The sequence below is a fragment of the Hevea brasiliensis genome, chromosome 5 (assembly GCF_030052815.1).
Source record: "Hevea brasiliensis isolate MT/VB/25A 57/8 chromosome 5, ASM3005281v1, whole genome shotgun sequence".
Classification (NCBI taxonomy): Eukaryota; Viridiplantae; Streptophyta; class Magnoliopsida; order Malpighiales; family Euphorbiaceae; genus Hevea; species Hevea brasiliensis.
The window spans coordinates 73,169,728-73,195,181 of record NC_079497.1 but is presented as its reverse complement, the minus strand read 5'-3'; positions in this window follow the sequence as shown (position 1 = coordinate 73,195,181).

Sequence of the window (25,454 nt, the reverse complement as noted above, 5' to 3'; positions counted from 1 at the left end):
TGGCTCCAGCTTGAGTTGGGATTTTATAACAGAGAGATTCTAGTGCATGGTAACATATGATTATAGGTTCATTTAAGGTAAACCTTATTACTAATTGGGTGGCCATGGCATGCTATGCTAGGTGTTAACCATGGTCTATGAGGTGCATAAAATGATTTAGAGAAATAATTTATGGTAAGAAAGAGTTTTGATGATATTAAGAGTTGATATCATGTCTCATTGCCAATTAGTGATGAGCCTAGTAAGTCACACACATACATAATGTAACACCCCTAAGTTCGGTAGTGCGTTCTACTCTTTCGGTGACCTGTGTTGTTCGGATAGCTAGGATGCCTAGAACTACACTTCGTTATGATTGAGGAGACATAAAATAATGAAATACAAGAAAAGAAAATACAAGAAAAACAAAGGAAAAATAATAGCAAAGAAATGTAACCAAGTTAAGCGAGCCGAGAACCCTAGCGATGGGTGACCGCACCGGGAAGTCACGGCGTGGACCGTTGACTAGCCCTGGACTGCGGGGAACCCTGAAAAATATTTTTAGGACTCAAATAAATATTTATTGAAGTATAAATATCATTAAAAATATCAAAGAAAAACTAAATAATTAGTACAAAGAAAAGTGAGAAATCCAAAAACGGTTAAAACCCGGTGTTACCAAAAAATCGGGAATGCAACCCGAACAGGGGCATTGTGGTCATTTGACATCTCGAGTTGTCTTTTGAACTAAATGTCCATTAAAAATAAATGATATTAAACTTTGAAAATGCAATCAAAAATAAAAATATGGTACATGATATAAAAGTGGAAATAATGAGGTAAAATTATAAATTTGGTAACTTTAATTAAATAAGTCATTTCCTAAAGTTAGTGGTCCACTAACTCACATTGTGGGACACCTTTATAATGCATTTGGACAGATTTAAACTTCATCTTCAAACTTTCCAAAGGGCAGGCGAAACCAAGAATGGAATTCCTCCATGGACGCATGGGTGGAAGCTTCATGCAAGCTTGATCTAAGCCACTTTCCATGCACTTTCCTTCATTAAAGTTGTCACACCCTACTCCTCTGTAAGGCATAACATGATCCCGTAGTATACCTAATGAATTACCAACTCCGTCTACTAATAATCCATTAAATACACTACAAGGGATTTTAAAACTTTTCTTACTTCTTTTACAGTGGTGAGTACTATTTACAGGTGTTAAAAACCTTTGTGAACTGAAGTGAAACAGCTAAATCATTTGGACTATTAGTAATTTATATAAAAATTTTGGCATAGTGCCATCTGTATTTTGGATAAAACAGTACTTCAGAAAACCTGTAAAAAGCACTTCAATAAATTTCCAAATCTCAACTCCAACATATTTCTCAAGACAACATATTTCTCAACTCAAATCCACAGTAATTTTTCAAAGACTGAGATACAAGAAATATAATACAATTTTTATAAGTCAAAATAACTCATAATTTACTTTACAACTTCAATATACAATTTGAATTTACAACTGCTCAAAACCAAAACCAAAACTAATATATACATACAGTGGTCATACATTACAGTACAAAATGCAAAATGTGGTATACTCAATATACCCGATAATCTCTCGCTGGATGTACTAGCAGCCTAGTCTGTTGCCACAATGCGTATGTACTGCGGACAATAAAAAGCTATCGCTGAGACAATGTCTCAGTGGTGCACAACATTAACCAATAAAATTTTAAATCACAATTGATAATTCATATAAAGAGTGGATACTCAAAACCATAGTTAAATTCAAGACAATAAATGTCAACAAGAATTTAAACTCCACTTCTCAATATCACAATAATTTCAATAAATCAAATCATGATTAAATTCAAAAGACAGTGAAGGTCAACAAGAATTTAACTCCATTTCACAATCTCATAATACAAATCAATAAATCACACACTGCATAATCTTGTTCCAAAGTTCAATTCGTACCAAAAGTCGATGGCTAATGAGGAATAATATAGCTAGCTAGCAAAAATATGAGTACTCATCCAATTCATCCTCAACAGGCACACACCTCAACACTTCAGCCAGAGAGGGAATTCAATTCGTCCCACTAGACAAGCTAGTGAGGAATACAATCAATATACATGATAGCTGTGGTTTCAAATCATTTTCAATGCTTTTCAATCAATAAGTATCCATCAATATCATTTAAACAATTTTTCATAGTTTCAAACCATTTACAATGCTTTTCAAGCAATAAATATTCATTCAAACACATTTCCACAATTTAAAACAATAATATACAAATAGTCATAATTCACTTCAATTGAAAAATTCAAAAGAAATAGCTGCTTGGCACAAACCTCTGATAACTGTCTCCTGGTCTTGACTCAGTGTTTCCTTCCCTTTTCCTGAGTATTTGCTAACTGAGAAGCACAATTTGAAGTGTTTCAGTACTAAATTAAACTGTCTCTAACGATAATGCTTGATAAGTAATTTACTGAATGCTATTATTTGCTTAATCAACCTAATATATCGACCCTCGATGCGTTTTAGGTAAATTAGGCTTTAACGTTACTAATATGTCACATTCGATAGTCTTTTAGGGTTGGTACATGTTACCAAGTCTTTTAGGGTTGGTCATTTTTCAAGCTACCTTGCAAGCAGAATTTTGGCAAGCTTCCTTCATGAAAGTTGGCACATTTTGTGCCTAGTTTCACCTCCAATTGGTCTCATACCAATTAGAGCCACAAACTTAAAGTTATAGGCCTAAAACACAAACTGCCTTATTGCATTTCTTCCATAGACATCGAGGATCACTCCTAACACATACCAAACTCAATATTTAAGTCAATTCTGGTTGTATCACGACCTAAACATAATTTACAACATTTTATAGGTCATTTTTGCAGCTTAAAATTACATTCAATGTGCACCAACAAGTGCAGAATTTGTCCAACTCAATTTACAATAATTCAATCACCAATTCATGCTCATTTACATGTCCCACTTCACACCACCATACATGCACTCAAACTGCCATAACAACCAACACATTTTAACATCATTATTCCATAAACCAAGCATGAATTCCAGCATTCCTCAAGAGTTAGCAAACTGCCACAATGGTACACTTACATTCCATTACTTTCCAAGCTTTAAATCTCATTTTACATTTACATATACTAAGTATACATCACCCAAATAATTTCCTACACAATATACATTTAATCAATCATTTAATTCACCATTTACAAGCACAAATAAACTGCCTTCAAGGTGCTTCCATGGCTGCCAAAAGTACACATTCCCATTCAACATCAAAACTCAAAAATTTCTTCATAAATCAAACACCTATAACATGCTTACAAACTTTAACAAAGCAACATTCAAAAACACAAACGTACCTATTTTGAAGCTTCTTAAAAACTCATCAAAACTTACCTTTCTCACTCCCTAAATGCTGCCCAAGGTGTGGTGGTTACTTTTAGTGAAGAAACCCTAACCACTTGAAGCTTGGATCATGGATGCATGAAGCTCACAAATGGGACAACAATGGTGGTTTCTAAGGCTTTCTTTACGGCAATGGTGGTCTTCAAAGGTTGAAGATGAAATTTTAGTGGAGTAATCTGCCCACTTAATGCATATTATAATCCCTTAGTGGTCCACTCACATAAGAAATTGATTTAATATTATTTAAGTGCTAATTACCCAAATTTCACTCCACTTTTGGCTATTTACATTAGGTACCCCTAATTTAATTTTTCATTATATTTTCCAAGTGTAATATCATGTATTTTTAATGGACATTTAGCTCAAAAGACAATTCAGGATGTCAAATGACCACAATGCCCCTGTTCGGGTTGTATTCCCGATTTTTCGGTAACACCAGGTTTTGTCCGTTTTTCGATTTCCCACTTTTCTTTGTACTAATTATTTAATTTTTATTTAATATTTATAATGATATTTATACTTCAATAGGGGTCTATTTAAGTCCTAAAAATATTTTCCAGGGTTTTCCGCAGTCCAGGGCTAGTCAACGGTCCATGCCGTGACTACTCGGTGCGGTCACCCATCGCTAGGGTTCTCGGCTCGCTTAACTTGATTGCATTTCTTTACTATTATTTTTCCTTTGTTTTTCTTGTATTTTATTTTCTTTTATTTCATTATTTTATGTCTCCTCACTCATATCGAAGTGTAGTTCTAGGCATCCTAGCTGTCCGGACAACACTGGTCACCGAACAGTAGTACGCACTACCGAACATAGGGGTGTTACAATTCTCCCCCCCTTAAATAAATTTCATCTCAAAATTTTACCTGGCATTAGTCTCTGAACAGCTGTGGGTGTTGTCTCCTCATATCCTCTTCACGTTCCCAAGTAGCTTCCTGGCCTGAATGATGGTTCCACAACACTTTAACCAGATGTATCTGTTTGTTCCTCAGCTGCTTCACCTCATAAGCCAAAATTTTTATGGGTTCTTCCTCATATGAGAGGTCTGGATTTACTTCAATCTCTTCAACTGATAGTACATGAGATGGGTCAGATCTGTACCTCCTTAACATGGACACATGGAAGACATTGTGTATCCTTGCTAACTCTGGAGGTAATGCCAACTGATATGCCAAATGACCCACTCTTTCCAGAACCTCATATGGTCCGATGAAACGAGGACTCAGTTTCCCCTTTCTGCCAAATCTCATAATTCTCTTCCAAGGAGAAACTTTGAGGAATACCTTATCACCCACTGCATATTCAATATCTCTTCTCTTCAGATCAACATAGGACTTCTGACGGTCTGATGCAGCCTTGAGTCTATCTCTGATCAATCTGATCTTTTCCTCTGTCTGCTGAACAATTTCTGGCCCAATCATCTTCCTTTCACCTACTTCATCCCAACATAAGGGAGTTCTGCACTTTCTGCCATACAAAGCTTCATATGGAGGCATCCCAATGCTTGATTGGTAATTATTGTTTTAAGCAAACTCAATCAAAGCCAAGTGTGTATCCCAACTACCTTCAAACTCAATCACACAAGCCCGTAGCATATCCTCCAATATCTGAATAACCCTCTCAAACTGGCCATCATGCATGGGTGGAATCTGTCTTTGAAGTTCAATCTAGTTCCTAGGGCTCTCTGAAGACTACCCCAGAATCTAGAAGTGAACCTAGGATCTCTGTCAGACACAATTGATATTGGCACTCCATGCAATTTTACAATCTCATATATGTATAATCTGGCCAATCTTTCCAGGCTATAGTCCATCCGCACTGGCAAAAAGTGAGTAGACTTGGTCAATCTATCAACTATAACCCATACTGCATCATGACTACTCTGTGTCCTTGGAAGTCCTGTAACAAAATCCATAGTTATTCGTTCCCATTTCCACTCTGGTACTGACAAAGAATGTAACAAACCAGCTGGAACTTGATGTTCTACCTTTACTTGCTGGCAAGTTAGGCATTTGGAAACAAATTCAGCTATATCTCTCTTCATACCCATCCACCAGTAATGCTCTTTCAGCCCTCTGTACATTTTAGTTCCACCAGGGTGCATAGCAAATGGAGACTCATGTGCTTCCTTCATAATGATTTGTCTCAATTCCACATCATTAGGAACGCACATTCTACCCTGATGTAGCAATAAACCATCATCTCTCACAGAAAATTCAGGTTTCTTGCCCTGCTGGACTTCTTTCAGTAGCTTCTGATATTTTTCATCACTTTGAGCAGCCATTCTAATCTGATCAATCAACACTGGTTGTACATGCCATGCAACTACTGTCTGTCCCTCATCATCAATCTCTAAACTTGCATGCTGTGCTTTCAATTCATATACCATGGACAAAGGAGAAACTCTGAGACTTGCCATAGTCTTGCGACTTAAAGCGTCAGCCACCACATTTGCTTTCCCTGGCTGATAGTCTATTAAGCAATCATAATCTTTAATGAGTTCTAACCATCTCCTCTGCCTCAAATTCAATTCCTTCTGGGTGCCTAAATACTTCAAGCTCTTGTGATCTGTGTAAATGTAGCATTTTTCCCCATACAAATAGTGTCTCCAGATCTTCAGAGCAAAAAGAATAGCTGCTAGCTCTAAATCATGTGTTGGGTAGTTCCTCTCATGCGGTTTCAGCTGGCGTGATGCATAAGCAATGACATTCCGATCTTGCATCAGTACACAGCCTAACCCATTATGAGAAGCATCACTATAAACTGTGTATTATTTACCCGGAGTAGGTAAAGTGAGGAATGGAGCTTCAATCAAACACCTCTTCAACTCATCAAAACTCTGCTGGCATTTATCAGTCCACTGAAATTTTACATCTTTCCGAAGTAGTTTGGTCAGTGGAGAAGATAACATAGAAAACCCCTTCACAAACTGACGGTAATATCCAGCTAAACCCAGAAAACTGTGAATTTCTGTGATATTCCTGGGTGGCTTCCAATTAAGGATAGCTTCTACCTTGCTAGAATCTACCTTGATCCCTTCAGCTGACACAACATGTCCCAAAAAGGATATTTCTTTCAGCCAAAATTCACACTTCGACAATTTGGTGTATAGCTGTTTCTCCCTTAAAGTCTGCAGTACAATCTGCAGATGTCTGTCATGCTCCTCTGCATTCCTCGAATATATCAAAATGTCATCAATAAACACCACCACAAATTGGTCGAGATATGGTCTAAAGATAGTGTTCATCAGATCCATAAAAGTAGCTGGAGCATTTGTTAACCCGAATGGCATTACTAGAAACTCATAGTGGCCATACCGAGTTCTGAAAGCAGTTTTTGGAATACTCTACTCTTGCACCTTCAACTGATAATAACCAGATCACAAATCAATTTTCGAGAATACAGCTGCACCCTTCAACTGATCAAACAGATCATCAATGCGAGGCAATGGATATCTGTTCTTTATTGTCACCTTATTCAACTGCCGGTAATCTATACATAAGCGAAGAGTACCATCCTTCTTCTTAACAAACAACACTAGTGCTCCCCAAGGTGACACACTAGGGCGGATGAAGCCCTTTTCAAGTAGTTCTTGCAACTGTATCTTCAACTCCTTCAACTCTGCTGGTGCCATTCTATATGGTGTTATGGAGATTGGATCTACACCAGGCATAACATTAATTTCAAACTGCACTTCTCTTTCTGGAGGTAATCCTGGCAATTCATCAGGAAATACATCTGGAAAGTCATATACTGTAGGAATGTCCTTCAATGCTGGACTCCCCACTTGGGTGTCTACCACATGTGCCAAGTATGCTTCACACCCCTTTCTAATCATTTTTCTGGCTAGTGCAGCCGAAATGATGTTTGATGGCAATAACTGCCTCTCCCTATGTATTACCACATCACTGTACTGAGGGAGACCAAAAGTGACTGTCTTCAGCCTACAGTCAATCATGGCATGATGCCTAGCTAACCAATCCATGCCCAAGATGGTATCATAATCTCTGAAGGGCATTTCAATGAAATCAGACAGAAAAGTGTGTCCTTGGATCACCAAAGGACAATCTCTATACATTCTATTAACCTTGACCTTATGTCCTAGCGGACTTGTTGCTAGCACCTCAAAGTCCATTTTTGTACATGGAACAACAATGCAATCAATGATGCTAGCACTCACATAAGAATGGGTAGAACCCGGATCAAATAACACAAACACATCTTGATTAAAAGTTGAGAAGGTACCAGCCATAACATCAGATGTCTCGGCCTCTTCTCTCTGTCTCATTGCAAAGACTCTGACTGGAGCACTGTCTTGCTCTGAATGTTTCACTATGCCTTGGCTGCCTGCTGGGCTACCTCTACCCCTACCGGGCTACCTCTACCCCTGCCTCTACCTCTGCTGGGTGGTTGTGAACTTCTGGTGACAGGGCTCTGAACTGACCCTTCTGCAGTAGTAGGAGGTGGTCCAACTCTGCGACTACTGGTGCAGTCCTTGGCAAAGTGTCCTGTGCCTCCACAATTATAACAGGCTCCAATAGCCTTGTAGCATATCCCACCATGATTTCTTCCATAAGTTTCACATTGGCGGGGAGGGTAGGAACCTCTGGTACTATGCTGACCAGATAGGGGAGGCTTCTGTCCTAAATATCTTCCCCTACCAGATTTCTTGCCACCTCTGCCATGTCCCCCATGATTCTTCCTCTTTCCAGTAGGACCATTGGAACTCTGTTCTACTGATTTTCCCTCTTTCTCTGTCTTTTCTGATTTCTTTTTCTCAGAAGCAGCTTCAGACTCAATTCTTTCTAACTCTAGAGCTTGAGAAATAAGTTCAGAGAAGTTAGTGTGTTTGAAGCCGACTACTTGTAATCTGATACTGGGCTTCAAGTCGGTTTCAAACCTCTTGCATCTCTCCCTGCTGGTAGAAAGTAAACTCACTGCATAATGGCTCAGGCGAGAAAATTCTCTTTCATACTCAACCACTGATCTGCCCCCCTATTTCAGACTTAGGAACTCTTGTAGCTTCTGGTCTACATAAGCATCAGGGACATATTTTTGTCTGAATTCCCTGAGAAAGTCATTCCATGTTAACACTGCAGGTTCCACCAGATTGTGGGGAATGGTTTTCCACCAGTCATAAGCATCCCCCTGTAGCAAAGATACTGAGTATTCAAATCTAAGCTCCTCTGTGCAGTGCAGTTTCTTGAATACCCTATCCATCCTCTCTAACCACTGCTCAGCCTCTAGAGGATCTACTATCCCCTTGAACTCTGTAGCCCCATATTTCATCAATTTGTCATACTGCCTAGTAAGAGACTGTGGCTGTACCACTGGTGTCTGTATTGGGACTTGAGTAGGCACATTACCAGCCATTTGTTGGAATATTGTAGCCATCTGCTGAGCGAACTGAGCAGTGAATCTGCAGATCGTGAAGTGGTCTTCTTGAACCACTGACATTATGTAGGCCTGGGGCATCCCCTTGCACCTCAGCCTCAATAGATTGATCGACTGAACGATCACCCTCTTCCATAGTCAATGCGAGGATTTTAGATCTCCTGAATAAATAACACAAGGAGATTTCCTCCTGTTAGTGCATATTTATAATGTAATGCACTCTATGTATCAAAAAATGATGTTGAGCAGTTGTACTATGAAGAAAGAATATTCAAGTAACATGTGAAAACAGAATTTAAAAATTTTGCTCTGATACCACTAAAACATGTCACAACCTACTCCTCTGTAAGGCATAACATGATCCCGTAGTATACCTAATGAATTACCAACTCCGTCTACTGATAACCCATTAAATACACTACAAGGGATTTTAAAACTTTTCTTACTTCTTTTACAGTGGTGAGCACTATTTACAGGTGTTAAAAACCTTTGTGAACTGAAGTGAAACAGCTAAATCATTTGTACTATTAGTAATTTCTATAAAAATTTTGGCATAGTGCCATCTGTATTTTGGATAAAACAGTTCTTAAGAAAACCTGTAAAAAGCACTTCAATAAATTTCCAAATCTCAACTCCAACATATTTCTCAACACAACATATTTCTCAACTCAAATCCACAGTAATTTTTCAAAGACTGATACAAGAAATATAATACAATTTTTACAAGTCAAAATAACTCATAATTTACTTTACAACTTCAATGTACAATTTTAATTTACAACTGCTCAAAACCAAAACCAAAACCAATATATACATACAGTGGTCATACATTACAGTACAAAATGCAAAATGTGGTATACTCAATATACCCAATAATTTCTCATTGGATGTGCTAGCAGCCTAGTCTGCTGCCCTGTCTGTCTGTCTACCTGCGACAGCAATAAAAAAGCTATCGCTGAGACAATGTCTCAGTGGTGCACAACATTAACCAATAAAAATTTAAATGACAATTGATAATTTATATAAAGAGTGGATACTCAAAACCATAGTTAAATTCAAGACAATAAATGTCAACAAGAATTTAAACTCCATTTCTCAATATCATAATAATTTCAATAAATCAAATCATGATTAAATTCAAAAGACAGTGAAGGTCAATAAGAATTTAACTCCATTTCACAATCTCATAATACAAATCAATAAATCACACACTGCTTAATTATGTTCCAAAGTCCAATTCGTCCCAAAAGCCGATGGCTAATGAGGAATAACATAGCTAGCTAGCAAAAATATGAGTACTCATCCAATTCGTCCTCAAAAGGCACACACCTCAACACTTCAGCTAGAGAGGGAATTCAATTCGTCCCACTAGACAAGCTAGTGAGGAATACAATCAATATACATGATAGCTGTGGTTTCAAATCATTTCCAATGCTTTTCAATCAATAAGTATCCATCAATATCATTCAAACAATTTTTCATAGTTTCAAACCATTTACAATGCTTTTCAAGCAATAAATATTCATTCAAACACATTTCCACAATTTAAAACAATAATATACAAATAGTCATAATTCACTTCAATTGAAAAATTCAAAAGAAATAGCTGTTGTGCACAAACCTCTGATAACTGTCTCCTGGTCTTGACTCAGTGTTTCCTTCCCTTTTCCTGAGTCTTTGCTAACTGAGAAGCACAATTTGAAGTGTTTCAGTACTAAATTAAACTGTCTCTAACGATAATGCTTGATAAGTAATTTACTGAATGCTATTATTTGCTTAATCAACCTAATATATCGACCCTCGATGCGTTTTAGGTAAATTAGGTTTTAACGTTACTAATATGTCACATTCGATAGTCTTTTAGGGTTGGTACATGTTACCAAGTTCATTTTTGTGTATACTACATTTTCTTGCAATTTGCTGAATTCCAGGATACTAGTTTGACCTAGCCGGATGACTTAGTTCCCTTGGTTTTCGGTCAAAACTACAAACTTGTAGATCTATATCTTATGGAACACGGGGTAAAATTTCAGGTCATTCTGAGTTATGTAGACCAAGTTATGGTCATTTTACAATTGCTGGTCAAATTGCACCAAAATTGGTCATTTTAGGTCACTTTAGGTCATTTTAGGTTTGGCCAGTTTTTGGACCCGAACTTGTGCAAGCTGTTTAACTTGCTTATGTTCATTTCTGGGCTTTGGTGTCTTCATAAGACTTGTAGATATAGGTCTTAACTATTCATGGTTAAAATTGCAGATCAATTGGACCTGTTTTGAGTGAGTTATGGCCTAAATACTAACTGCTGCCCAAATGGTTAATTTTCAGGCCTTACTTGCACTTAATCCGGATTTGGTCATTTTTCAAGCTACCTTGCAAGCAGAATTTTGGCAAGATTCCTTCATGAAAGTTGGCACATTTTGTGCCTAGTTTCACTTCCAATTGGTCTCATACCAATTAGAGCCACACACTTAAAGTTATAGGCCTAAAACACAAACTGCCTTATTGCATTTCTTCCATACACATCAAGGATCACTCCTAACACTTACTAAACTCAATATTTAAGTCAATTCTGGTTGTATCATGACCTGAACATAATTTTCAACATTTTATAGGTCATTTTGGCAGCTTAAAATTACATTCAATGTGCACCAACAAGTGCAGAATTTGTCCAACTCAATTTACAATAATTCAATCACCAATTCATGCTCATTTACATGTCCCACTTCACACCACCATACATACACTCAAACTGCCATAAAAACCAACACATTTTAACATCATTATTCCATAAACCAAGCATGAATTCCAGCATTCCTCAAGAGTTAGCAAACTGCCACAATGGTACACTTACATTACATTACTTTCCAAGCTTTAAATCTCATTTTACATTTACATATACTAAGTATACATCACCCAAACAATTTCCTACACAATATACATTTAATCAATCATTTAATTCACCATTTACAAGCACAAATAAACTACCTTCAAGGTGCTTCCATGGCTGCTAAAAGTACACATTCCCATTCAACATCAAAACTCAAAAATTTCTTCATAAATCAAACACCCATAACATGCTTACAAACTTTAACAAAGCAACATTCAAAAACACAAACTTACCTATTTTGAAGCTTCTTAAAAACTCATCAAAACTTACCTTTCTCACTCCCTAAATGCTGCCCAAGGTGTGGTGGTTACTTTTAGTGAAGAAACCCTAACCACTTGAAGCTTGGATCATGGATGCATGAAGCTCACAAATGGGACAACAATGGTGGTTTCTAAGGCTTTCTTTACGGCAATGGTGGTCTTCAAAGGTTGAAGATGAAGTTTTAGTGGAGTAATCTGCCCACTTAATGCATAATATAATCCCTTAGTGGTCCACTCACATAAGAAATTGATTTAATATTATTTAAGTGCTAATTACCCAAATTTCACTCCACTTTTGGGTATTTACATTAGGTACCCCTAATTTTATTTTTCATTATATTTTCCAAGTGTAATATCATGTATTTTTAATGGACATTTAGGTCAAAAAACAATTCGGGATGTCAAATGACCAAAATGCCCCTGTTCGAGTTGTATTCCCGTTTTTTCGGTAACACCGAGTTTTGTCCGTTTTTCGATTTCCCACTTTTCATTGTACTAATTATTTAATTTTTATTTAATATTTCTAATGATATTTATACTTCAATATGGGTCTATTTAAGTCCTAAAAATATTTTCCAGGGTTCCCCACAGTCCAGGGCTAGTCAACAGTCCACGTCGTGACTTCCCGGTGCGGTCACCCATCGCTAGGGTTCTCAGCTCGCTTAACTTGATTGCATTTCTTTACTATTATTTTTACTTTGTTTTTCTTGTATTTTCTTTTCTTGTATTTCATTATTTTATGTCTCCTCACTCATATCGAAGTGTAGTTCTATGCTTCCTAGCTGTCCGGACAACACTGGTCACCAGAACAGTAGTACGCACTACCGAACATAGGGGTGTTACAAAAGTTAATCCTCACACCATGGGCAGTAGATAGGCAACAAGAAAACCAAGTTTTGGAGAGGTTTTGAAGAATTTCCAAAGTGGTAAGTTTGTGTTTTTGGGTTATTGCTTCATTAAAGTTAGTAAGGATGTTATGGGTGTTTGATTTATGGAGAGATTTTTGAAGTTTGATGTTGAATGGGGAAGTGTACTTTTTGCTGCCATGGAAACACTTTAAAGACAGTTTATTTTTGCTTGTAAATGGTGGTTTAAATGATTGATTAAATGTATATTATGTAGGAAATTGTTTGGGTGATGTATACTTAGTATATGTAAATGTAAATTTCAATTTGAAGCTTGAAAATTAATGGAATGTAAAGGTACCATTGCATTGCTGAGGGAACTAGGTCGTCCGGTGTGAGGATTAACTTTTGTAACACTGCCCATGGTGTGAGGATTAACTTGGTTTTCTTCAAAACCTCTCCAAAACTTGGTTTTCTTGTTGCCTATCTACTGCCCATGGTGTGAGGATTAACGTTTGTAACACCCCTATGTTCGGTAGTGCGTACTACTGTTCTGGTGACCAGTGTTGTCTGGACAGCTAGGATGCCGAGAACTACACTTCGATATGAGTGAGTAGACATAAAATAATGAAATACAAGAAAAGAAAATACAAGAAAAACAAAGGAAAAATAATAGTAAAGAAATGCAATCAAGTTAAGCGAGCTGAGAACCCTAGCGATGGGTGACCGCACCGAAAAGTCACGACGTGGACCGTTGACTAGCCCTGGACTGCGGGGAACCCTGTGAATCTCATTTTAAATAGACCCATATTGAAGTATAAATATCATTATAAATATCAAAGAAAAATTAAATAATTAGTATAAAGAAAAGTGAGAAATCGAAAAATGGACAAAACCCAGTGTTACCGAAAAATCGGGAATGCAACCCGAATAGGGGCATTGTGGTCATTTGACACCCCGAGTTGTCTTTTGACCTAAATGTCCATTAAAAATAAATAATATTACACTTCGAAAATATAATGAAAAATTAATTTAGTGGTACCTAATGTAAATAGCAAAAATGGAGTGTAAATGGAGTAATTATCATTTAAAACATATAAAATAGTTTAATTAAGGTGAGTGGACCACTATGGATTAAATTAGACACTAAATGGGCAGGTGTAAATCCACTAATAAATCTGCAATTCATCTTCTTCAATTGAAAAGTCCCATTGTCGCATGAAATACTCTCAAACCTCTCCCATGGCCTCCCACCTTCAAACCATTACAACTCCATGATCAAGCCATCTTTTCCCACACTTGTCTTCATTAAAGTTTATCCCCACATCACAAGGAAGAGTTTGATAACAATTTTAAGAAGTTTTGGTGAAGATTTAAGAAGTCTCATCCATAGGTAAGTTTGAGTTTTTGAACATTGCTTTGATAAAGTTTGTAAGCATGTTATGGGAATTATGAAGAAAATTTTTAAGGTTTGATGTTGAATTGGAATGTGTAATTTTGGCAGCCATGGAAATACCTTGAAGGCAGGTTATTTGTGCTTGTATATGGTGAATTAAATGATTGATTAAATGTATATTGTGTAGGAAATTATTTAGGTAATGTATACTTAGTATATGTAAATATAAAATGAAGTTTAAAGCTTGGAAAGTAATGGAATGTAAGTGTACCATTGTGGCAGTTTGCTAACCCTTGAGGAATGCTGGAATTCATGCTTGGTTTATGGAATAATGATGTTAAAATGTGTTGGTTGTTATGGCAGTTTGAGTGCATGAATGGTGGTGTGAAGTGGGACTTGTAAATGAGCATGAATTGGTGATTGAATTGTTGTAAATTGAATTGGACAAATTCTGAACTTGTTGGTATATGTTGAATGTAATTGTAAGCTGCCAAAATGACCTATAATGTGTTGTGAATTATGTTTAGGTTGTGGTACAACCAGAATTGGTTTAAATGTTAAGTTTGGTGAGTGTTAAAAGTGATGCTTAATGTGTATGCAAGAATTTCAATAAGGCAGTTTGAGTTTTAGGCCTAGAACTTTAATTGTGTGGCTCCAATTGGTATGAGACCAATTGGAGGTGAAACTAGGCACAAAATGTGCCAACTTTCATGAAGGAAGCTTGCCAAAATTCTGCTTGCAAGGTAGCTTGAAAAATGACCAAATCCGGATTAAGTGCAATTAAGGTCTGAAAATTGACCATTTGGGCAGCAGTTAGTGTTTAGGCCATAACTCACTCAAAACAGGTGCAATTGACCTGAAATTTTAACCATGAATATTTAAGACCCATATATACAAGTCTTATGAAGACATGAAAGCCCAGAAATGACCATAAGCAAGTCAAACAGCTTGCACAAGTTAAGGTCCAAAAACTGGCCGAACCTAAAATGACCAATTTTGGTGCAATTTGACCAGCAATAGTAAAATGACCATAACTTGGTCTACATAACTCAGAATGACCTGAAATTTTACCCCGCGTGCAATAAGACATAGAGCTACAAGTTTGTAGTTTTGACCAAAACCCAAAAACCGAGGGAACTAGGTCGTCCGGCTAGGTCAAACTAGTATCCCGGAATCCAGCAAATTGCAAGAAAATGCAGTATACACGGAACTGAAATTGGTAACATGTACCAACCCTAAAATACTATCGAATGTGACATATTAATAACATTAAAACCTAAATTACCTAGAATGTACCAAGGGTCGACATAGTAGGTTGACTAAGCGAATAAATGAATTAAGTGAATTAATTATCAAGCATTATCGTTAGAGGCAGTTTAAATGAATACTAAAACACTTCAAATTGTGTTTCTCAGTTAGCAAAGACTCAGGGAGGGGAAGGAAACACTGAATCAGAGCCAAGAGACAGTTATCAGAGGTTTGTGCACAATAGTTATTTCTTTTGAAAATTTTCAATTGAAATAAATTATGTTTATTTCTATGTTATTGTTTTAAATTGTGTTTGTGCACAATAAGTTTGACTTCTCATTTTCTACTTAAAAATTTAATTCAACATTATAGTTTTAAATTGTGTCCGTGCACAATACGTTTATATTCACTGCTTTTACTAGCAAATTTGTTTGAAGAAATGAGTTATGAATAATTTTTTATTGCTTTGGTTTTGGGAATATTATTTGGAACTTATTGTATTGCCAACTTTGCAAATGGAAATTTTGAGATAAAATGTGGTTTATGGTTTGTATGAAATATTGTGATTTGAAATTGTTTTGATTCACACTTGGCATGACACTGTTACTATTTTCCTCCTCCATTTATGGGGTGAGTGTGATATATTCCTCCCTCTTTGACTTTCCAGTCTGAGGTGAGTGTGGATGAGTACTCATTATTCAGCTAGCTTCCTCCCTCATTGATTTCGATTATTGGGATGAGTGTGTCTTGTCGTGGTGTACAACACGGCATGTGTGGAAAAAAATTGTGTTATTGCCTAAATTATGTTATCGATTGGCAACATTGTGTTACTCAGTTATTTGATTAGATTTGTGTTAGATGAATTTTGTAAATTGTGAAATGGAATTGTGAATCATTTGATTTGTGAACTGCCAATAAAAGATTTATATATCGCATTTCAAATTGTTATTGTGCACCACTGAGTAAATTTTACTCAGCGATAGCTTTTCATTCTTTATCGCAGTAGACAGATCGATAGGCAGACTAGGCTGCTAGTACTACATTGAGAGATCATCGGGTATATTGAGTATACCACATTTTGCATTTTGTACTGTAATGTATGTTCACTGTATGTATATATTGTTCTTGGTTTTGAGCAGTTGTAAAATAAAATTGTACTTTAAAGTTGTAAAATAAATTATGAGTTATTTTGACTTGTAAAAAATTGTATTATATTTCTTGTATCTCAGTCTTTGAAAAATTACTATGGATTTGAGTTGAGAATTATGTTGTGTTGAGAAACATGTTGGAGTTGAGATTTGGAAATATATATTGAAGTGCTTTTTACAGGTTTTTCTGAAGAACTATTTTATCCAAAATACAGATGGCACTCTGCCAAAATTTTTACAGAAATTCCAAATAATTCAAATGTGTTAGTTTTATCACTTCAGTTCAAAAAGGTTTTTAACACCTGTAAATAGTGCTCACCACTGTAAAAGAAGTAAGAAAAGTTTTTAAAATCCCTTGTAGTGTATTTAATGGGTTATCAGTAGACGGAGTTGGTCATTCATTAGGTATACTACGAGATCATGTTATGCCTTACTGAGGGGTAGGGTGTGACAGCAGATGGCTGCAATATTCCAACAAATGGCTGGTAATGTGCCTACTCAAGTCCCAATACAGACACCAGTGGTACAACCACAGTCTTCTGCAAGGCAGTATGACAAATTGATGAAATATGGGGCTACAGAGTTCAAGGGGACAGTAGATCCTCTAGAGGCAGAACAGTGGTTAGAGAGGATGGATAGGGTATTCAAGAAGCTACATTGTACAGAGGAGCTTAGATTTGAATACTCCGTATCTTTGCTATAAGGGGATGCTTATGACTGGTGGAAAACCATTCCCCACAGTATGGTAGAACCTGTAGTGCTAACATGGAATGATTTTCTCAGGGAATTCAGACAAAAATATGTTCCCGATGCTTATGTAGACCAGAAGCTACAAGAGTTCCTAAGTCTGAAATAGGGAAGTAGATCAGTGGCTGAGTATGAAAGAGAATTTTCCTGCCTAAGCCATTATGCAGTAAATCTACTTTCTACCAGCAAGGAGAGATGCAAGAGGTTTGAAACCGGCTTGAAACCCAGTATCAGATTACAAGTGGTCGGATTCAAACACACTAACTTCTCTGAACTTATTTCTCAAGCCCTAGAGTTGGAAAGAATTGAGTCTGAAGCTGCTCCTGAAAGAAAAAAAATCAGAGAAGACAGAGAAAGAGGAAAAATCAGTAAAACAGAGTTCCAGTGGTCCTACTGGAAAGAGGAAGAACTATGGGGGACACAGCGGAGGTGGCAAGAAGTCTTGTAAGGGAAGACATTCAGGACAGAAACCTCCTCTATCTGGTCAACAGAGTACCAGAGGTTCCTACCCTTCCCGCCAATAAGAAACTTGTGGAAGATGTCATGGTGGGATATGCTATAAGGCTATTGGAGCCTGTTATAACTGTGGAGGCACAGGACACTTTGCCAAGGACTGCACCAGTAGTCGTAGAGTTGGACCACGTCCTATTACTGCAGAAGGGTAAGTTCAGAGTTCTGTCACCAGAAGTTCACAACCACCCAGCAGAGGCAGAGGCAGGGGTAGAGGTAGCCCAGCAGGCAGCCAAAGCACAGTGAAACATTCAGGGCAAGATAGTACTCCAGTCAGAATCTATGCAATGAGACAGAGAGAAAAGGCCAAGACATCTGATGTTGTGGCTGGTACCTTCTCAACTTTTAATCAAGATGTGTTTGTGTTATTTGATCCGGGTTTTACCCATTCTTATGTGTGTGCTAGCATCATTGATTACATTGCTGTTCCATGTACAAAAATGGACCTTGAGCTGCTAGTAACAAGTCCGTTAGGACAGGAGGTCAGGGTTAATAGAATGTATAGGGATTGTCCTTTGGTGATCCAAGGACACACTTCTCTATCTGATTTCATTGAAATACCCTTCAGAGATTATGATATCATCTTAGGCATGGATTGGTTAGCTAGGTATCATGCCATGATTGACTATAGGCTGAAGACAGTCACTTTTGGCCTCCCTCAGTACAGTGATGTGGTAATACATGGGGAGAGGCAGTTATTGCCATCAAACGTCATTTCGGCTGCACTAGCTAGAAAAATGATCAGAAAGGGGTGTGAAGCATACTTGGCACATGTGGTAGACACCCAAGTGGGGAGTCTAGCATTGAAAGACATCCCTACAGTACATGACTTTCCAGATGTGTTTCCTGATGAATTGCCAGGATTACCTCCGGGAAGAGAAGTGCAGTTTGAAATTAATGTTATGCCTAAGTGGATCCAATCTCCATAATACCATATAGAATGGCACCAGCAGAGTTGAAGGAGTTGAAGATACAATTGCAAGAATTACTTGAAAAGGGCTTCATCCGCCCTAGTGTGTCACCATGGGGAGTGCCAGTATTGTTTGTTAAGAAGAAGAATGACACTCTTCGTTTATGTATTGTTTGACCTGGAGTCTGAATACTTTTATGTTAGTGTTAGAATTATATGTTCTGTTGTTATTCCTTTACAGGGGAATAAATTTTGATGCATTAGTGATTAGTCCTTTAAGATAAGGATTGTGATAATAAGTGAAATTAGTTTTGGAAGAGTTTATCGGTGAAAAGTATTTTCTGACACACTATAAATTATAAAGCTAATTGGCGAGCCTACTTAATGTAAGGCAAGAGGACGTAAGAGTAAGATGCAGTAATGGATTGCTCTAGATGAGGGCAAGGATGTTACTGTTAGTAATTGCTAATGGATATTGTAATCATAATTAGTTTAAATATTAGTGAATTCGAAAATGATAAAAAATAGGAAAGTTTGATATATTGGAATGTATCGTAGTAACTATGCAATGTTCTTGATGTTTATACTATAAGCTGCAGATTACAGTACTAACTTGAAATTATTGTGTAGAGCTACGTACTACCCGATAGTACACCTAGATGAGAATAGTTGCTAACGGCATCTGTTTTGGTATAGTTATGCCAGGACAGAATTTAATTGTTAGAAATAAGTTTGGAAATCCTACTTAGGGATCTAAAACTCAAAAGTTAGAATATTGAAAGGTTATAGTTCAGTACAAAAGGAAGTAAGTTATAGAATATTGACAGATAAAAAGAGTTATGGAAGTAAAAATTCGAACAGTTGGTTCAGATATAACAAAGAAGTGTTACGAATGTGAGGAAGACTATGGACAAGAATGGTTAGAGGACCAATGACTAGATAAATGATTCTAACATGACCTCAAGGGTCATTCAAGAAGGAACATGAACCGAAATATTAGACAGCACAATAGTAAGAGGAGATTGAGGTTATCCAAACAAATTAAACATTGTATTAGATTGTTAAAAGTCTTATACAAATTTGAGGAAAAGAAGATTATACGATCATATAGAAAGAAGAAAATAAACGTATGACTATTGTAAGATGGCTATTGGGTAAAATTTCGTGGACGAAATTTATTTTAAGGGGGGAGAATTGTAACACCCCTAAGTTCGGTAGTGCGTTCTACTGTTCCGGTGACCTGTGTTGTCTGGACAGCGAGGATGCCTAGAACTACACTTCGTTATGATTGAGGAGACATAAAATAATGAAATACAAGAAAATAAAATACAAGAAAAACAAAGGAAAAATAATAGCAAAAAAATGTAACCAAGTTAAGCTAGCCGAGAACCCTAGCGATGGGTGACCGCACCGGGAAGTCACGGCGTGGACCGTTGACTAGCTACTGGATGCGGGAACCACGGAAAATATTTTTAGGACTCAAATAAATATTTATTGAAGTATAAATATCATTAGAAATATCAAAGAAAAATTAAATAATTAGTACAAAGAAAAGTGAGAAATCAAAAAACGGTCAAAACCCGGTGTTACCGAAAAATCGAGTATGCAACCCGAATAGGGGCATTGTGGTCATTTGACATCCCAAGTTGTCTTTTGACCTAAATTTCCATTAAAAATAAATGATATTAAACTTTGAAAATGAAATGAAAAATAAAAATATGGTACATAATATAAAAGTGGAAATAATGAGGCAAAATTGTAAATTTGGTAACTTTAATTAAATAAGTCATTTCCTAAAGTTAGTGGTCCACTAACTCACATTGTGGGACACCTTTATAATGCATTTGGACAGATTTAAAATTCATCTTCAACCTTTCCAAAGGGCAGGCGAAACCAAGAATGGAATTCCTCCATGGACGCATGGGTGGAAGCTTCATGCAAGCTTGATCTAAGCCACTTTCCATGCACTTTCCTTCATTAAAGTTAATCCTCACACCATGGGCAGTAGATAGGCAACAAGAAAACCAAGTTTTGGAGAGGTTTTGAAGAATTTCCAAAGTGGTAAGTTTGTGTTTTTGGGTTATTGCTTCATTAAAGTTAGTAAGGATGTTATGGGTGTTTGATTTATGGAGAGATTTTTGAAGTTTGATGTTGAATGGGGAAGTGTACTTTTGGCAGACATGGAAACACTTTAAAGAGAGTTTATTTTTGCTTGGAAATGGTGAACTAAATGATTGATTAAATTTATATTGTGTAGGAAATTGTTTGGGTGATGTATACTTAGTATATGTAAATGCAAATTGAATATTGAAGCTTGGAAATTAATGGAATGTAAAGGTACAATTGCGACAGTTTGTTAATTCTTGAGGAATGCTGAAATTCATGCTTGGTTTATGGAATAATGGTGTTGAATTGTGATAGTGGTTATGGCAGTTTGAGGGTATGTATGATGGTGTGAAGTTGAACATGTAAAAGTGTTATGGTTAGGTACTTGAATTGTTGTAATTGAGTTGAAAAATTCTGCACTTTATGGTGTATGTTGAATGTAATTGTAAGCTGCCAAAATGACCTATAATATGTTGTAAATTATGTTTAGGTTATGGTACAACCAGAGTTGACTTGAATGTTGAGTTCGGTAAGTGTTAGGAGTGATCCTTGATGTGTATGAAAGAAATGCAATAAGGCAGTTTGAGTTTTAGGCCTAGAACTTTGAGTGTGTGGCTCCAATTGGTATGAGAACAATTGGAGGTGAAACTAGACACAAAATGTGCCAACTTTCATGAAGAAAACTTGCCAAAATTCTGCTTGCAAGGTAGCTTGAAAAATGACCAAATCCGAATTAAGTGCAATAGAGGCCTGAAAATTGACCATTTGGGCAGCAGTTAGTGTTTAGGCCATAACTCACTCAAACCAGGTCTAATTGACCTGAAATTTTAACCATGAATAGTTAAGACCCATATCTACAAGTCTTATGAAGACACTAAAGCCCAGAAATGACCATAAGAAAGTCAAACAGCTTCCACAAGTTCGGGCCCAAAAACTGGCCGAACCTAAAATGACCTAAAGTGACCTAAAGTGACCAATTTTGATGCAATTTGACCAGCAATAGTAAAATGACCATAACTTGGTCTACATAACTCAGAATGACCTGAAATTTTGTCCCGTGTTCCATAAGAAATAGATCTACATGTTTTTAGTTTTGACCGAAACTCAAAAACTAAGGGAACTAGGTCGTCCGGCTAGGTCAAACTAGTATCCCGAAATCCAGCAAATTGCAAGAAAATGTAGTATACACAGAAATGAACTTGGTAACGTGTACCAACCCTAAAATACTATCGAATATGATATATTAATAACATTAAAACCTAATTTACCTAGAATGCATCGAGAGTCTACATATTAGATTGACTAAGCAAATATTAGAATTCAGTGAATTAAGTATCAAGCATTATCATTAGAGACAGTTTAAATGAGTACTGAAACACTTCAAATTGTTTTTCTCAGTTAGCAAAGACTCAGGAAAAGGGAAGAAAACACTGAGTCAAGGCCAGGAGACAGTTATCAGAGGTTTGTACACAACAGTTATCTCTTTTGAATTTTCAATTGAAATAAATTATGACTATTTGTATATTATTGTTTTCAATTATGGAAATGTGTTTGAATGGATACTTATTGCTTGAAAAGCATTGTAAATGGTTTGAAACTATGGAAAAATTGATTTAGTGTGATTTGTGAAAATTTGAAGTTAATTATGAATTGTGTTGCCATTTTGTGAATGAATTTATGACTTTAGAAATTTGTTGGATTCTCACGAATCATTTGAATAAAATGTTTGGAATTGATTTTGTGTTCACACTTAGCATGATAGTATCATATCATTCCTTCTCCATTTATGGGGTTGTGATCGTTTATTTACCTTCTCCATTTATGGAGTCCTGATCGTTTATTTTTCTCCCTCTCTGGTTTACCAGTTGAGGTGATCGGATGAGTACTCATTATATAGCTAGCTCCCTTCCTCATTGATTTCGATTAGTGGGGTTGTGATTGCTTTGTCGTGGTGTACAACGCGGCATTGATCGAAAATTTTGTGTCATGGCTTAAGTTGTGTATGAATTGGCAATACTGTGTTCGTAAATTATTTGACTAAATTGTGTTATTATGAGCTTTGATAATTTGTGAAATGGAGTTTAAATTCTTATTGACATTCACTGTCTTTTGAATTTAACTATGTTTTGATTACTGAGATTTATTGTGATATTGTGTTAAATTCCTTATGACATTCATTGTCTTGAATTTAACTATGGTTTTACGTATCTATCATTTATATGATTTATGAACTGTGATTTAAAGTTGTATTTGGTTAATGTTGTGCACCACTGAGACATTGTCTCAACGATAGCTTTTCATTGCTATCGCAGGTAGACAGACAGACAGGGCAGCAGACAAGGCTGCTAGTACATCTAGCGAGAGATTATCAGGTATAATGAGTATACCACATTTTGCATTTTGTACTGTAATGTATGACCACTGTATGTACATAGTGTTCTTGGTTTTGAGCAGTTGTAAATTCAAATTGTACATTGAAGTTGTAAAGTAAATTATGAGTTATTTTGACTTGTAAAAATTGTATTATATTTCTTGTATCTCAGTCTTTGAAAAATCACTGTGGATTGGAGTTGAGATTTGGAAATATATTGAAGTGCTTTTTACAGGTTTTCTGAAGAACTGTTTTATCCAAAATACAGATGGCACTCTGCAAAAATTTTTACAGAAATTCCAAATAATTCAAATGTGTTAGCTCTATCATTTCAGTTCAAAAAGGTTTTTAACACCTGTAAATAGTGCTCACCACTGTAAAAGAAGTAAGAAAAGTTTTAAAATCCCTTGTAGTGTATTTAATGGGTTATCAGTAGACGAAGTTGGTAATTCATTAGCTATACTACGGGACCATGTTATACCCTACAGAGGGGTAGGGTGTGACACACAGGTTATCACTTAATTAAATATGATTTAATTAATTAATTAAAGAGTTTAATTGATTAATTAAATAGGTTTGGTTTGCAATTAGATTGCAAAGTCCCTAGCATGACTTGAAACCAAATATAGATTATTGGATGTGTAGTATAAGTTAAATTTATATTTAAAGTGTTTAAATATGAATTTAATTAATGGGAAATTAATTAATAGAGATTTATTAATTAATTTATATTTGATATAAATTGATTAGAAGATGAGAAATAATTATTTTGGGTTGAGAACTCAAAATTAAGACACAGGGGCATTTTGGTCATTTCACAGTGTGACACGTGGCACTATGAGATGGTGACACATGGGATTACACATAAGCTTTCCAAATGTTTTTAATCATGTAAGATGATTAATATTAAGATTAAATATAGGTTTGACACTTGGCACAATGTGATTGGGTCACTTAAACCTAGAGCTAATCAAAGGGTGACATGTGGCAAGGGTTTAATGTGTTAACCTAGCTATATAAGTGTTGTTATGAAAAAATAAAAGCAACCAGCAGCCACTTGTCCTTTGTCACGCCATTTTGAGGCTCTCCATCTATTCTTCTTCATCTCTCATCAATTCAAAGAGATTAGCCATCAATCTCTTGAATTAAGAACACTAGAAATTGTTTCTAGTGTCCTGTTTACATCTTTAATATGTTAAAAGGTAGAACTTGAATTTCTAAATAATAGAAAAAGCTTTAGAAGCTGTTCAAGGACTGCCATAGGTGTTCTTGGTGTGCACAAGCTAGAGGGACGGAGGGACAACATCTGGTGTCCTGAAGACGAATCACAAAGGCACATACAGGCTGCAGTGCATCAAGAGGTTAGTGTAATCGTTCTTGATTTAATCTAGAGTTCTAAAATTAATCTGATTAATTTTAAAATCTTAAATGGCAAATACAGATCCAAAAACATATTAAAAGAGTTTTAATATGTTGTTTATCATTGAAATCAAATAGATAAAAATAAATCTTGCATGATGCATGTGACCCTAGGTGAAAGTTTTTGAATTCAATGGTATAAACTTGTGTTTTTCACGCTTCCATTCCTTCAATTGGTATCAGAGCCACTATATTTGCCATTTAGATTGTTGATTAGATAATTAATTGTGTATTTTGATCATGAGATGATTTATCCATTGCTGGTTGCAATGGAGGTGTGGCGGCATGCTTGAAAAACACCATCAATTGTGCGCATGGTTTGGCTTCCATGGGTGGTTCAAGGTTTGGCTTTTAATTCTGCAATTGTTGCATGATCTAAGGCCTATTCTTTGACTAATTAAAGTGTTTAATTAGTAGTTTTAATCACACAATTAAATTATGATTCAAATCAAAATTTTTAAAATTGTTTGAATGTGATTCAAATTTGAATTTTAAAAGTTGTTTGAATCTAATTCAAACCTGATTTTTTAAAGTTCTTTGAATCATATTTAAATCTGATTTTTAAAGTTGATTGAATAATATTCAGACCTAATTTTTTAAAAAATTTTTGAATGTAATTCAAATCTGATTTTTAAAAAAATGTTTGAATGTGATTCAAATATGAATTTTTAAGGTTGTTTGATTGTGATTCATATCTGAATTTTTAAATTTGTTTGAATGAGATTCAAATCTGAATTTTTAAATTTATTTGAATCATATTCAAATCTGGATTTTTAAGTTG